This window comes from Rhinolophus sinicus, chromosome 11 (assembly GCF_057876585.1).
Source record: "Rhinolophus sinicus isolate RSI-liver-muscle chromosome 11, RSI-T2T, whole genome shotgun sequence".
Lineage (NCBI taxonomy): Eukaryota > Metazoa > Chordata > Mammalia > Chiroptera > Rhinolophidae > Rhinolophus > Rhinolophus sinicus.
The window spans coordinates 17840811-17854741 of NC_142511.1; the positions used below are offsets into that span (position 1 = coordinate 17840811).

Consider the following 13931-nt stretch of genomic DNA (forward strand, 5'->3'; position numbering starts at 1 on the left):
TGTGTGTCTAATCTACACTGGGAGCTCATCCCAGAGTGAACCAGCAGGTAGACAGGTGCATAGAGGGGCATAAATATTGCTCAAGCAGCCCTTCACATTGCAAGGATGGGCCCTCTTGCCTGGCTACTCGCTTAGTCAATGAAGAGAAAGTATAGAAGGGGAAGTGAGAGGAAGGACTTCCTGGGTGTTTTTGGTGATTTAAATTCTGGTTTAAGAATTGAAACTGACAACATCAGTAATGCACCAGCTGAGCAGATCACATACTCAAAGGAGGGCGGGGTGGTACAAGATCAGAGGTTGGTGAAAAGTGCTATCTCATAGCCTCTACTTCCCCTGCCGGAGAGATGGTTCTGCTTTTAGATGTTCGCCATTAGCCTTTCCATCTGCTGACTCATCCTCACACAGCTCCAGCCCCGGAAAGCTGAGCATGTGGAAGGAGGCCTATTAATAGCTTTTTCCTAGGACACTCATCCTGACTTTTTCTAAGACAGTTTGACGTGAACCTTGATGCCCTAACACCTCATTCTCAACCCACCCACCCCGCCCACCAGCACTCTCATTATACAGACTGCGAAGTAACAATTCTGGGCACTCAGTAGTGCCCAGAAGGCTCTGGAGCTTCCATTCGGTCACCTCTAGATGTGTTGGGATTTCAAAATGGCGGCCTATTCATTTTGGTCAGAGAGCAAGGCATGGGAAGTTCTTTCTATAGTGTTCCCAGAGGGCTCCAATAGTATCCCCCCACAGCTACTAAATGGGAAGCTATAGCAGTGAGGAGGGGGATGCAGAACACACCCCCAAAAGTAACCCAAGGGCCAGCAGAGGGCAGAAAGCCTGGAGGGCAGAAAGCAGCAGTGCCAGCTGGCATGGCTGGGTTTGTCGGGGAAGAGGCTGTGCCCTCTGGGTTTCTGCCCACAGAAACCCAGACACAGTTGGAACCTGGCTTGGCAAACAGGTCACAGAGAGCAGAAAGCACCTGGACTGTGCGTGGTATGGGGGCTGTGGGGCCGGCTGCAGCCCCACACAGAACAACCTGCGTTGGGGAGTGTGTCCCAATACAGTGAAGAATGATGACTACGTAGAATACAATCTGTGCTAGAACAAATTGACACTCCCTGGGCAAGCCTGAAGAGATAATAAGTGGTCCGGGTTCTTGGACACTGTTTTGGGAAACTGGCCAGCACATTCTCCGTGAGGGGCCTTTGTACGGGTGGATGAATTAGAGAGACCTCATGTGATACAAGTAGTTATTTTTCGTCTCAGCTTTACTGCTCATTAGCTGTGCGATTTTGGTCAAGATGCGACTCCTCTGTGGGCCTCAGTTTCCTCAACTATAAAAAGACGAGGCCTAAGTTCTCTTCCAGAAGCGACGTTCCTGCTTACTATCACGTGTCTATTCAGAAAATGTGGCTCTGTTCAGAAGAGAGAGGAACAACTAAGAGGGTCAGTAGCTGGACTGGTGGGGATAAGCAAGCAACAAAGAGGACAGAGGGTTGGAGTTCTCTCTCTCTCTGTCCCTCAGACTCTCTCCCTATGCCTTTCATTAGAAAGGCATCCCTGGGCCGGCCCAGTGGCTCAGGCAGTTGGGGCTCCATGCTCCTAACTCCAAAGGCTGCCAGTTCAATTCCCACATGGGCCAGTGGGCTCTCAACCACAAGGTTGCCAGTTCAATTCCTCGAGTCCCTCAAGGGATGGTGGGCTGTGCCCCCTGCAACTAGAAACAGCAACTGGACCTGGAGCTGAGCCGCGCCCTCCACAACTAAGATTGAAAGGACAACAACTCGACTTGGAAAAAGGGTCTGGAAGTACACACTGTTCCCCAATAAAGTCCTGTTCCCCTTCCCCAATAAAATCTTTGAAAAATAAATAAATAAATAAATAAAAATAAAATTAAAAAATAAAGCCCTTCTTTGTAGAATCAACAAGAAGTACAATTCCCATTGTATACCACACAAGAAAAAACATATTTAAAAAAAAAAAAAAAAAAGAAAGGCTTCCCTGGGGCTCTTCCCCAACCACCTCACTGGCAGGCCCATGGGTGCACTGGAAGCAGAGTCTAGCTTTGGTTTTGCTGGGCCTGAGGCAGGCCTTCCGCTTCAGGCACTGTCAGCTGATTCTCTGCTTCCTCTTGCAACCCCCTTCTGGCCCACGGTTCTTCCTTTTTCCTCCATCGCTTCTATATTCAAATCAGGATTCAGAAGACTCCCCAGACTCTGTGAAGAAATGGAAGTGACGTAAAGGGGGTCTGGGTAACGAACAGAAGGGTTGGCCTATTGGGATGCGTGTGGTAGGAAGAGAGGCAGAGAGGAGAGAAGCCTTAGAGCCAGAGGAGACCTTGGCAGAGACTGTGAGTGTTCCTCTGACTCCTGACAACCAGCAAGACCTGCGTGGTCCCCAAAACCTGCCCTTTTCTGTCTCTGGAGGAGGTTGGAGGCATTCACTGAGATAGCCTGTTGCTCACGAGCCCTGGCAGAGAGTTGGGGAGGGGGGCAGGGAGGCACAGTCACCTCTGGCAGGAAAGTGTCCCTGGGGACCTGAGGTGCTAGGGGTCAATAGATTAACTGCTGGGATGGGAATACCCAATGCCCAGCTTCAGGATACTTGGACACCATCCCAGGAGAATCTGGGCTAAGAACCCCCTCCTCTGCCCCCTGAACTTGGCATGAAGGGAAGATGGAAGCCACTGAAATGATTTCCTGGCTGGCGCTCCAGCCTGCACGCCTGTCTAACAATTGCTCAAGCCTGCAGAAACCACCTTGCACACGGCCCTTGCATCCAGATTTCTGCAAAGTGGTGCCAGGAAAACATGGGGGAAGGGAGGGGCATCTGGCTGACGAACTCACTTTGAGCCAAGAGGGAGTTTTGGGTTTGAAAATGGATTGTCTTTTGCTCTGTTGATATTTCTCTGGCATTAGTGTGCTGACTGAAAAAGAGGCTTTCAGCCAAAAAGTAAGTCTTTCTGGAATAGGCCAGTGAGAACTAAACCAGCACAGAGAGAGGGCATTTTTCTTTTGGCACAGTATGCACAGCTGCAATAAACAAGTGGAGAATACCAGCTGGAGAAGGGACCATGGTCTAAGAGCACCGATTCTGGAATCAAGCTGGCTGGGTTCGAATCAGAACCCTTTGATTGGTTTGTGTGATGTGGCCTTAACTTCCTCCTCTGTCAGGTGGGGACGGTAATAGGTGGGGCTTAGACTGAGGGGCTTTTTGTTCTTTGTTTTTAAGTGGCTACAACTATACCTGGTACATGGTAAGTGCTTGGTAACTATTACTTATCATTTTATTACAGACATTTAGGGGCATTGTCTCTATTGTTAAAGACATTTATAACCTCGTTGAAGGGATAAAAAACAAACACATGCAAACTTATATAATAAACAATACTTTAAATGACTCAATATACCAACACACAAATGGGGTATGTGATGGAGTGCCAAATGGGTGGTACAGTGTCCTCAAATGCCAGGCTGGTCCTGCTGTGCCCACAGTCCATTTCCAGGTGACCAGTCCTCTCCTCCCTCAACCCTATGGAAGGGGCAGCCCAATGGGACTGTACAATCCATCACCTGCTCACAAGGGTGAATATTTGTCCCAGTAAGTGGCCAGCTGCAGGCCAGAGGGACCCAGCATGGCCTGGTGGGAAAAGATTACTTATTCCAATCAAATTCTCTCTAGGAAATCTGAGCTGGACCCATGGAAAAAATGAGATATACGCTGAGGGAGCAGAAGTTGAAAGGACACCCTGAGGTAGAGGGGACACGGTGGGACATTACAAGGGAACAACAACGGTGACTCACAGGCTACCCATCCACAGAGATGGGACCAAAGCAGACACACAGCGTGAGCAGAAAACACTGTGAAAAGGTGACCAGGAGGCTCTGGAAGAGAGACAATGGGAAGGGATGACTCCAGGAGCTGCCTCAGTTCCTTCTGAAGAAATGTAAGGGAGTCTTTGATTCTTGGGACCGAGAAAGCTGGAATGCATGGAGCATGGAGGGCTGTGGCAGCCTGAGCAGATGAGAGAGGCTCCTGTGTCCTGTCTGAGAGGCCAGAGGACATGGAATGGGCAGACGGGCTGGAGGGAGGAATGCTAGGAGGACGATCACGGCAACGGGAAAGCATGAAGCATATTGGGAAATGTGAGTAGACTGGTTTGGTTAGAGCCGAGGCTCAGAAGATCAGAATTTGGAAATATTCAGCAAGATGCATTGTTGTATCAGTTCAGAGGCTTTCAGGTGCACCAGCAGGAAACCTGACCAAACCCGAGTTACACTCTGATGGGAACGGACTGGCTCATGTTTGGGACAACTCGGCAGGTGTGGCAGACTTCAGTCAAAGTCCAATCCAGGGTTCAAAGACCACAGCAAGGACCTTGCATTTACGCCTTCCCACTCTTCTTCTGAAGGAGGCATTATTCTAAACCCTCCGGCCTGGCTCTAAGTCAATCTGCTGAATGATCAATTTGCCAAAAACATAATTTAAGGAATATTCTTGTTTAAAACAGTCAATTAAAATGCCATATTTTAAGTTTGATTCAGAAATTGGCTTTCAGATAATTGGCCTTCAGAAAATTGTTTTTAGGCAAATTGCCCTGCTTTCAGCTATTCTTGAGAACAAAGACAGCTGGTAGCAGCCCCTAGGGGTATAAACTTCTCTATTTACGTTCAGGAGGAGAAAGAGCCTCCATGCCCCAGCCCGACTAGCAGAAGTCCTGGTGTTCGCTCTGGTGGGTCATCTGGGCTCACATGCCACACCCTGAGCCAATAACACTGGCTTGGAGAATATGCCGGCTAGAGTGGACCTAGCTCAGTGCCTTTTCCTAAACCATTCACTAAGGCCAAGGTGATGGGGTAATGGTGGTGAGTTTAAGCTTTTCAAGCCCTACTCCTGAGCTGGAGGTAGGTAGAATACCACCCTGGGCACATGGCTGGGAAACTCCATGGAAAGACCTAGAAGGTCACAGATGCAGAGGAGGCAATTCATGATGCCGATTACAACTCGGGGACAGTCTTGAATAGCCAACGAAAAGGTTGGGACTTTATTCTATAGGCAGCCAGGTGACTCTGGAGGTTTGTAGACCTGGGATGCAAACTCTTCCAGGTGGTATGTTAGGAAGACTAGTCTGACGGTTGAATGGATAGGAAGAGGGGAAAGTCTGGCAAACTCGTGCAGCTGTTAGAGAATAATAATCAGGAGGTTAGGGAATGAGGCTGAAACTAGGGAACTGAAGTGAGAAAGGAAAGAGAGGGGCAACCAGGAAGTATGTTGAAAGAAGAAGTGATTGAAATGAGTGTCTTATTAGACATTATGGAAGTGGGTGGATGGTGGCAGAGGGAAAAGTCAAAAATGGCTCCAAGGTCTCTACCCTGATGAAATCTTGGAATGTCTGCCTCATATCCTTAACCTTTTTCTCTAGAAGCTATCCCCTCACTCACAGGCAAGGGTCCTTGTTCTGGAACCCTGTTGTTTTGGCAGCCTAGCACTCCTTCTATTGCTGTGAATGGACCTTTCCTTCCTTCTGGAAACTGCCCACTCCCCATATCTCTCCATGGTTATTGTGGAGGCCACTGTGTTAATACCCAACCCCATCTGGGTGCACCTGACCTGAGATGGGTCAATCTAAACTCTTTCTCAACTTGGCACTAGAACTGAGAAAGTGATGTCTGCCTCTCTCGGGGAGATTGAAGATGGGATTGGCGCAGTTGATGACCTGCTGCTGACCCCGTTCTTCCATATAACCAAGGAGCAGAGGAAGCCAGTCTACAATATGGAGAAGAATGAAGCAAAGGCAGACATGGCTTCAGAGAGCAAGCCTGGGAGCAACTGGCTGGATCCTTGAAGGCTGTCCGCTTTCTGCATGTACTTCCTGTTCATGGGTCTGTGAGATTCCCTCTGGCTTCTTCATATACAATTTAATCAACTATTTCTGCATTCGGGAAAATCAGAAGTAGCTGCTGGTTCTAAAAAGAAGCTACAGTTGACCCTTGAACAACGTGGGGTTAGGAGTTGAAAATTTGTGTATAACTTTGGGCTCCCCCAAACATAACTACAGTTGTCCCTTGGTATATACAAGGTACTGGTCACAGGACACCTATGGATACCAAAATTCCCAGATGCTCAAGTCCCTTGTATAAAATGGCGTAGAATAACGCATACAGTTGGCATTTGCGTCTGCAATTCTGAACCGTGGATGGAAAATACTGTTTTCAGTCCTTAGTTGGTTGAATCCACGGAGGCAAAACCCAGAGATATGGAGGGATGACTGTATATTTATTGAAAAAAATCTGCATTATAAGTCGACCCATGCAGTTCAAACCAGTGTTGCTCAAGGGTCAACTGTACATCAGTTTGGAACTTAATTGCATTACCAGTGAGTTTCCTGGAGATATTCAAGCTGGACCATCACTTGGAGGAGCTGTCATAAAGAAAGGCAGATGCGCAAATGAGCTTGGTGAGCAGACCCTTAAGCACAGAAGGAAGCCGTGGAAGTGGGTGAGATCTCCCAGAGAGAAAATGTGGAAAGAAATTCAGAGGAACTTTGCAGAACAACCACATTTAAAGATTGGTAAGTGTAAGGGGATCCAGCAAAGAGATAGAGGAATTTACCAGGATTGGGGGAGCTAAGTTGGTAGTGTCCCAGGAAACAGGGGTGACTTCCAGGAGGCTCTGGGGTTGGTTGATTCAGCAACTCAAAAGTGGTCCTTAGGACCCAGGCTCTGTCCACTTCTCCACACTCAGCACTGGCTTCATCTTAGGGTGGATTGATTCCTCCCTTCGCTGAGTAACTGGAACGGTGGAAAAGAGACAGTGACCATTTTCCCAGCCATGGAATCTAAGCTTCTCTCTGCAAGCTGATTGGGCCACTTTAGATCATGTGCACACCGCTCGCCCAGTAAGACTCACCAAAGAAATGCCATTTATTGATTGGCTTAGATCAATCAGGTCCACTCCTTAAGCTGGGGGTGGGATCTGCGTCCTCTGGAGCATGTGGCAGTGGAGAGGATGGTGGCGCCATCTGAGACTCCAAGGCTCATGTTCAGGGTTCTGTTGGGGAGGAAGAAAGGGAAAGGAAAGCATCAGAGGCAATGAACAGCCCCCCACATGGCACACAAGGCCTGCGTGAGCTGGCCCTGCCTACCTTGCTCTGTAAAGTTCCCAGAACGTATGTACTAGGTGTCTCTCCCTCATGATCTTCTCATATGCTGACCCCTCTGTGCGTAATAGTTTCCGTGATATTTGCCTAATCCCTGTTCTTACATCAAGTCTCACTTAAATGTCATTCCTTAAAGGGAACTTTCCAATCCTCCTACACTAAATTAGCCACACACACCACCACCACCCCCGACTTGTGTCCCTATTGGAATCTAATTTCAAGTTGTAATTATGTTTATATTACGTTCATGTGTAGCTCTGTGGGGCAGAGTCCGGATTTTTCTGTTCACCAGTGAATCCTCAGATATTGGCACACAGCAGATGTTCAAGAAATATTTGATGAATGGGTGAATTAGATAGTTCATCTGCTTCTCTTTCTAATGCATATCTATTGGTTTTTTTTTTAAAAGCAAGTAAGACATCCTTTGAGGTCACTTGTATATAAATACTTCTACAAAACAGTATCTTTTCAAAAGAATGATGACTTTAAATGAACCTAAATAATAAGAAATTCTTTAAAATCTTAAAAATCACGTATCTTTATTATGTTCAAGGGATTTATACTTCATGTCAGTTACATAAATAAAGACAAGACTAAAGGGAATTGGTGAACTACTTAAACACTGTATTTGTTCCACAGCCTAACTCATTACTTAATTATATTATCAAACATGCATGCCTCCTTCCTCTGCACCAACCATCTGGGCTGGGCTGTAAGACTTGGCCCTGTTTCATGGAAGTTTACATTAAGGTCATTCTATCTACTAAGGCAAGAACGGAATGAACACATCTTAACAATGGTTTTCTACTACAAAGATTGAAACAAATAAGCTTTTCTGGTTAACCTTTAGGTAATTCAATTAACTTCTATCACCAGAACATTCTAGTCTGCTTTTCTAGTCAGAGTTTCTACACAGGAGGGGCTTAAGCACCAGCAATCTGTTAGAAAAGGAGGCTGGAAGCTTGTCTTGAAATCGTGTTTACACAGCAAGCATGCTGTGTCTGCTCAGATTGTGTGGCTATTTGGCGTGGCTAGAGATGGCTATTGGAAATTATGGGATAATTAAATCATTGTCTCCTCACCACCCGTTGGAGCTACCACTGATGCTAGTTAACTGAAGCATAATTGTATTTTGTTTATCAGTCTTTGGATAGCACAGACTTCAAAATCTGCTAAGATTTCAAAAAGAAAATTTCAAAGGGAGGAAGCAGCAGTGGTCTGCTCTGATAACTTGTTTATCCATGTATTTTCCAATTGCTTCGTCCTCTTCTCTCAGAGGGACTCTCAGGGCTGATGTCCACGACAGGCTATGAGACAGAGACTATGTAAATCTTTTTGAGGCGGGAAGGATTAGTTTTTGGCCTGAAAAAAAAAAAGGAAAATTTGTTAGAATGTCAAGTTAAACATCTGTAAACTAGCAATAGGGAAGCATATATTTGCGTACTTTGCAGGGACATGATGGCATCAAAATCAGACGACTGTGTGCGCAAATAGAAAGGATGTAATTTAATAGTTTCCAAATGGCCTTTCTTGTTTTATTACCACCCATCCATTTCTCACACATTGAAAAATGAAACTAGTTTATATTTATCCTTCTCACTTATGCTGAATGAACGTCTTTTCCTCAAGGAAAGCAGAACCAGACATGTCTGGTTTAATTACATAATTGTGTATTCATACACTGTTTTTGAAGATAAATGCTTTGTGACCTCAGACTGAATCAGCTCTCAGAGCAAGGAGACATGTAAGGCCTGCCATCTGCTGTATGTGGTGTGGTTGGAGCATGATCGGGCCCAGCTTCACGGTCATACCACATACGTACCACATACCAGCTGGACTGGGAAGAATGTGTGGATTTGGACTTCATTCTCTCTCTCGTTCCTAAATTCTGCTCAGGAAGCTAGGTTTCCTGGGCATGCAGTCCTACGTGATGAAAGCTCACAGTGCTAATTACACTCCTAATAATCGCTAACGTTTACTATGGACCTGTCACGGGCCAGACAGTGGGCCAAATGCTTTGAATCTGCATCTTTGGAGCCCTCCCAACACTCTGAAGTCTACTTTATCATCTCATCATTTTGCAGATGAGGAGACTGAGCAGAGAGCCCTTCAGTCACGTGCCCAAGATCGCATAGTGGAGGTTTGAACCTGAGTGTGCCTGGCTCCAAAGAGGCTCTTCTGAGAAACAAGAGAGCTGAAGTTTCAGGACCCTTCATTTATATTCCCCTTTGCAAGGCCTGTGCCTAATTCGTGTTTGTAATTTTGTATTCTTCTTTCTTAAAGAGTCCCCAGACTGTGTTAGCTCTTGTCCCCACAAAACCTGCATCCATCCCTGGCTTGACTTCAGGGCCTCCATCCTTAATCTCCAAACCATAGTTTCTAGTCCATCATAAATAACCTGAAGGAAATTTCACTTTGGGTGGTGAACACACGACGCAATATACAGATGATATATTATAAAATTGTACACTTGAAACCTATATAATTTTATGAACCTATTGGTTAATAATGACCCCAATAAACTTAATAAAAATATAAACGTAAAACACACACACACACACAAATATTCTGAATGTCAAGGACTGTCTTATTTCCAACACAAAGTAGGTGCTTAATTCAACTCAAGGTTTGAATGAAAGCATAGAAGACTGAACAAATGTCCTACTTGAAACCCATGCTGTGGATTGATCACTACGACAGCTCAAAAACCATGGGAAGCCAGAGCACCCTGTGAGCCCCTAAAAGAAATCAGTTCTCTCCTGACATAGGGCACAGAGCAACAGTAGAGCTTTTCGCCAGTGTAAAGGAGCAGGCAGGAAGCGTCTCTGCATTCCTTTACAACTGGCAAATCATGGAGAATGCCACATTGGTGAATGTGCAATGACTTCCTCTTTGCAGGCACTTCCATAAGAGACACCTCATTTCACTTAGCATACCCCATTAACAAAGGGAGACAAACAAATTAAAAGGAAGTCCCTGAGGTGTCTGAGACGCAGTGTGCCTAAGTGGATAAACAACCTAATTGAATCACCTGCCCTGATGAAAGCACCCTGTTCAAGGCTGCCTTTGAACACGTACTTCTAGTTTTACAAGAGTTTGCTGGTGTCATGTCAAGGAAAGGCTGGGAGAAAATGTGTTTAAAACAAGAGTTTTTGTTCGACACACAGATGGTGAAGATTGGTACATATTGGAAGTAACTACTGAAGGTAGTTGGAGAGTGTATATTCCTCATGTCTACAGCGTAAGCTTGTCTCCCAGCAAGGAAACCAGGGAGTTCTCTAGGACTCCTTCAACCTGGAAATACCTGTGTCCTAATGGGATGTATTTTCCCCATGATTTATGGTGAGCTATGTGTCAGAGGAGGAGATTCTAAAGAGGGTGGACTATCCTTGAGAACAATTAGTGGTGGTTCCCAGGATTACCTATGCTTTTCTGGTGACCTGATTCCACCCAGGGCCCTCTGCCCACTGGTTTCATGCAGGTATGCTCACCTGATTCAGAGGAATTTGACTCATCTGAATCTCAATGCCTTGGCGTACAAAAGAAACGCCTTGGTGTCACATACATCCAGGCTAAAGGTACTTGTTCTTGTCTGTAACGGTAGGACAATTAGCAAAATCACTAGTTGTTTATCAGATATTGGGGCTACTCAGTTTTGTTTCAGAAATTTATTGTCGTGTAAGATGTATCATGACTTAAAATAGGTGGCTTTCTGCACAAATCATCAACGAACAATGCAAATATAGTCAATACCCTAATGAGATAAAAAGGGGAAGGAAGAAGAAGAGAAGGGAGCAAAAGAACACAAAGAGTAATAAGGTAATGAGGCAGTCACTTTCCCTTTCATGTATGAATACACATGACAAATAGTCAGATACATATGTGGTAATTAAAAGTATGACCCAGAAATCCCCCTCCTGGTATTTATCCAAGTGAAATGAAGACCGATAGTGACACAAAAAATGAATAGTTACAGCAGCTTCCTTCATCATCACCAGAAGCTGGAAACAACTCAAAGGTCCCTGAGTTGGGGTATGAGAAAAACAAACCATGGCACATTCAGACAATGGCCTATTACACAGTGATAAGAAGGAAGGAACTATTGATACAGGCGACAACTTGGATGGATCTGAAGGACATCACACTGAGTGAAAAAAGCCACATTCAAAAGGGGACACATTGTATGATTCCATTTATATAATATTCTGGAAAAGGCAAAACGATAGGGACAGAAAACAGATTAGTGGTTGCCAGGGTTAAAAGGGGAGGGGAAGTTTGACTGCAAAAGGACAGCATGAGGGAATTTGGGAGACTATGGAGCTGTTCTCTATTTTACACAATCTATGTATTTGGAAAACTCAGAACTGTACACCCCAAAGAGTGAATTTCAGTGTGTGTAAACTAAAAAATAAAATAAATCAGTGTTACACTAGTACAGGTACAGACAGATCAATAGAACATCATCGAGAGCTAGAAATGGAATGAAGTATAAATAGTTTCACTAAAGATGTCACTTCAAATCCACGGAGAAAAGATGCATTATTTAATAAATGGTGCTGGGAAAACTGGCCCTTATCATTAAAAAAGATACCTACTTCATACCTTAAATCAAAATAAATTCCAGAAGGATTCATTCAAGATTGAAATGGGAATAAAAATGAGAATACGAGAGGAAAATACAGATTTTTAAATGATCTTGAGGTGGGGAAGGACTTTTTAAGGATGATATAAAAGTCAGAAATCATAAAGAAAAAAATGAATTCATTGGGGCGGCTGGATGGCTCACTTGGTTGGAGTGCGAGCTCTGAACGGTGGGGTTGCCAGTTCGATTCCCACATGGGCCTGTGAGCTGCGCCCTCCACAACTAGATTGAGGGACAGCGACTTGGAGCTGATGGGCCTTGGAGAGTCACAATGTTCTCCAATATTCCCCAATAAAAATAAAAAAATAAAATAAAAAGAATTCATTTGACTATAAAACATTTTTAAAAATTCAATAAAATAAACAGTAACTCTTAACAGTTAGTTAACAGACAAATGACAAAGTGGGAAAAATATCCACAACACGTATGGTAGTACACATATGGTAGTCAAAGATATCTGTAGTGGATGCTGGGGTGTACCATCCAAATCTCACCTTCCAAATCCCACCTTCAGTACTGGGGTGTTAATCCCCCATCTGTAGGGAGTGTTGGTGTCACAGCTGGTTGCTCTCCTGCAGCTGTCCACAGCTGAAGACAGCCACTTTGCCGGAGGTCATCCCCCTCCCTGGGGCAGCCCTCATCCAATGACTGGTCAATAAAGAGGTATAAAGGCTTGGCCTTCTTGCCTCAATGTAGAACTATTGAAGGGTCATCCCAGCTCCAGAGCTCTCCATGAGGTCAGCTGAGTGAGGCTTTCTGCCCTATCCTGCTTTTTTTCATTCTCTTATCGGTGTTGATCCCAAGGGCACACCCCCAATAAACTCCTGCATGGGACACTGTCTTAGAGTCTGCTTCTGGGGAACTCAGCCTAAGAGAATATATGTAACATATAAAAAAAATTTACAAATCAACAGGAAAAGAGAAAAATGGGCAAAAGACACAAACAGCCAGTTTTTATATGCATCGTAATTCAAATTACCCGTACCTTTTGTCACAGCAAGTTTGCTTCTAGGAATTTCTCATAAAGAAATAATCTCACAAGTGTGTAAATCTATATCATCAAGGCTGCCCAAGGGAGCACTGGTTAGAATAGTGAAAAATTGGAAACAACCTTAATATTCACCAATTGATTAAATAAATGTCATACATTGCAATTATTAAAAGCAATTTAGATATTTATAAAGATGAAACAATAGCCAACATTTAAATATATTCCTTAAAATACACTCTGTAAAATAGATTGCACAATACATAGTATATAAACCAGTCTGGAAGGTTATAAAAAAAATTTCAGTAGTTAATATTTTTTAGGATTATAAGGGATGGCCATTTTCTTCTTTGCATTTTGTTGTATTTTCTGAAAAATTTTTATAATGAGTAAGTATTACTTATACAAGCAGAAGAAAATAGTTATTTTTAAAAGGATTTTATTGGATAAGACTTTAGTATGAAGTTCAAGTATACTGACTGAAAGTTAAGCATATTTTTATTTCCAATTATTTTAATTAAAGCAAAACAATTATTTTCAAAATTAACCTTAAAAGCAACATTAATCTTAAGTTATGGCTTTACTGTTCATATTAATTCTTTTTTTTTTTAATTGGGGAATATTAGGGTACAGTGTGCTTTCTCCAGGACCCATCAGCTCCAAGTCAAGTCATTGTTTTCAGTCTAGTTGTGGAGGACGCAGCTCACTGGCCCATGTGGGAATCAAACTGGTGACCTTGGTGTTATGAGAACTGCGTTCTAACCAACTGAGCCAACTGGCCACTGCCATATTAATTCTTGAAAGTCACACACTACCTGTGTTGGACACCTGTTGTTTCTGTGTTTTATTTGCCTGAGCAGTATTTACTCTCCTTCTTCAGGTGCGGGATGCTGGTTTGCCTCTGGGAAACCATTCCTCCCTCTCCTGAGGCCATGAGGTTCCTGTAAGGCTTGACCCACAACCCCTGTGGAGGAGCACATAATCCATGCACACTTCCCATCTCTCTGACCATAAGGGCGTTCAGGAGAGGCACATGTCCCAGGTTGGTCCAGTGAGAGTCAACTGCAGGACTTTGCTAGAGCTATTGGGAAAACAATGCTGTTTTTCAACTTGGGTTGCTAAGCTGGTCAAAGATAAGCTTGGAG

At 44.2% G+C, this 13931-nt stretch overlaps 1 long non-coding RNA gene across 1 annotated transcript; it reads right to left on the bottom strand.

The window, feature by feature from the left end:
* Positions 1-4922: 4922 nt before the first annotated feature.
* Positions 4923-12878, bottom strand: LOC141569316 (uncharacterized). The gene is made up of 3 exons (XR_012492818.2): positions 10648-12878; positions 6907-8518; positions 4923-6788 (listed from the first exon to the last, which is right to left on the bottom strand). It is a non-coding gene; the product is annotated as an uncharacterized LOC141569316 (long non-coding RNA).
* Positions 12879-13931: the final 1053 nt, after the last annotated feature.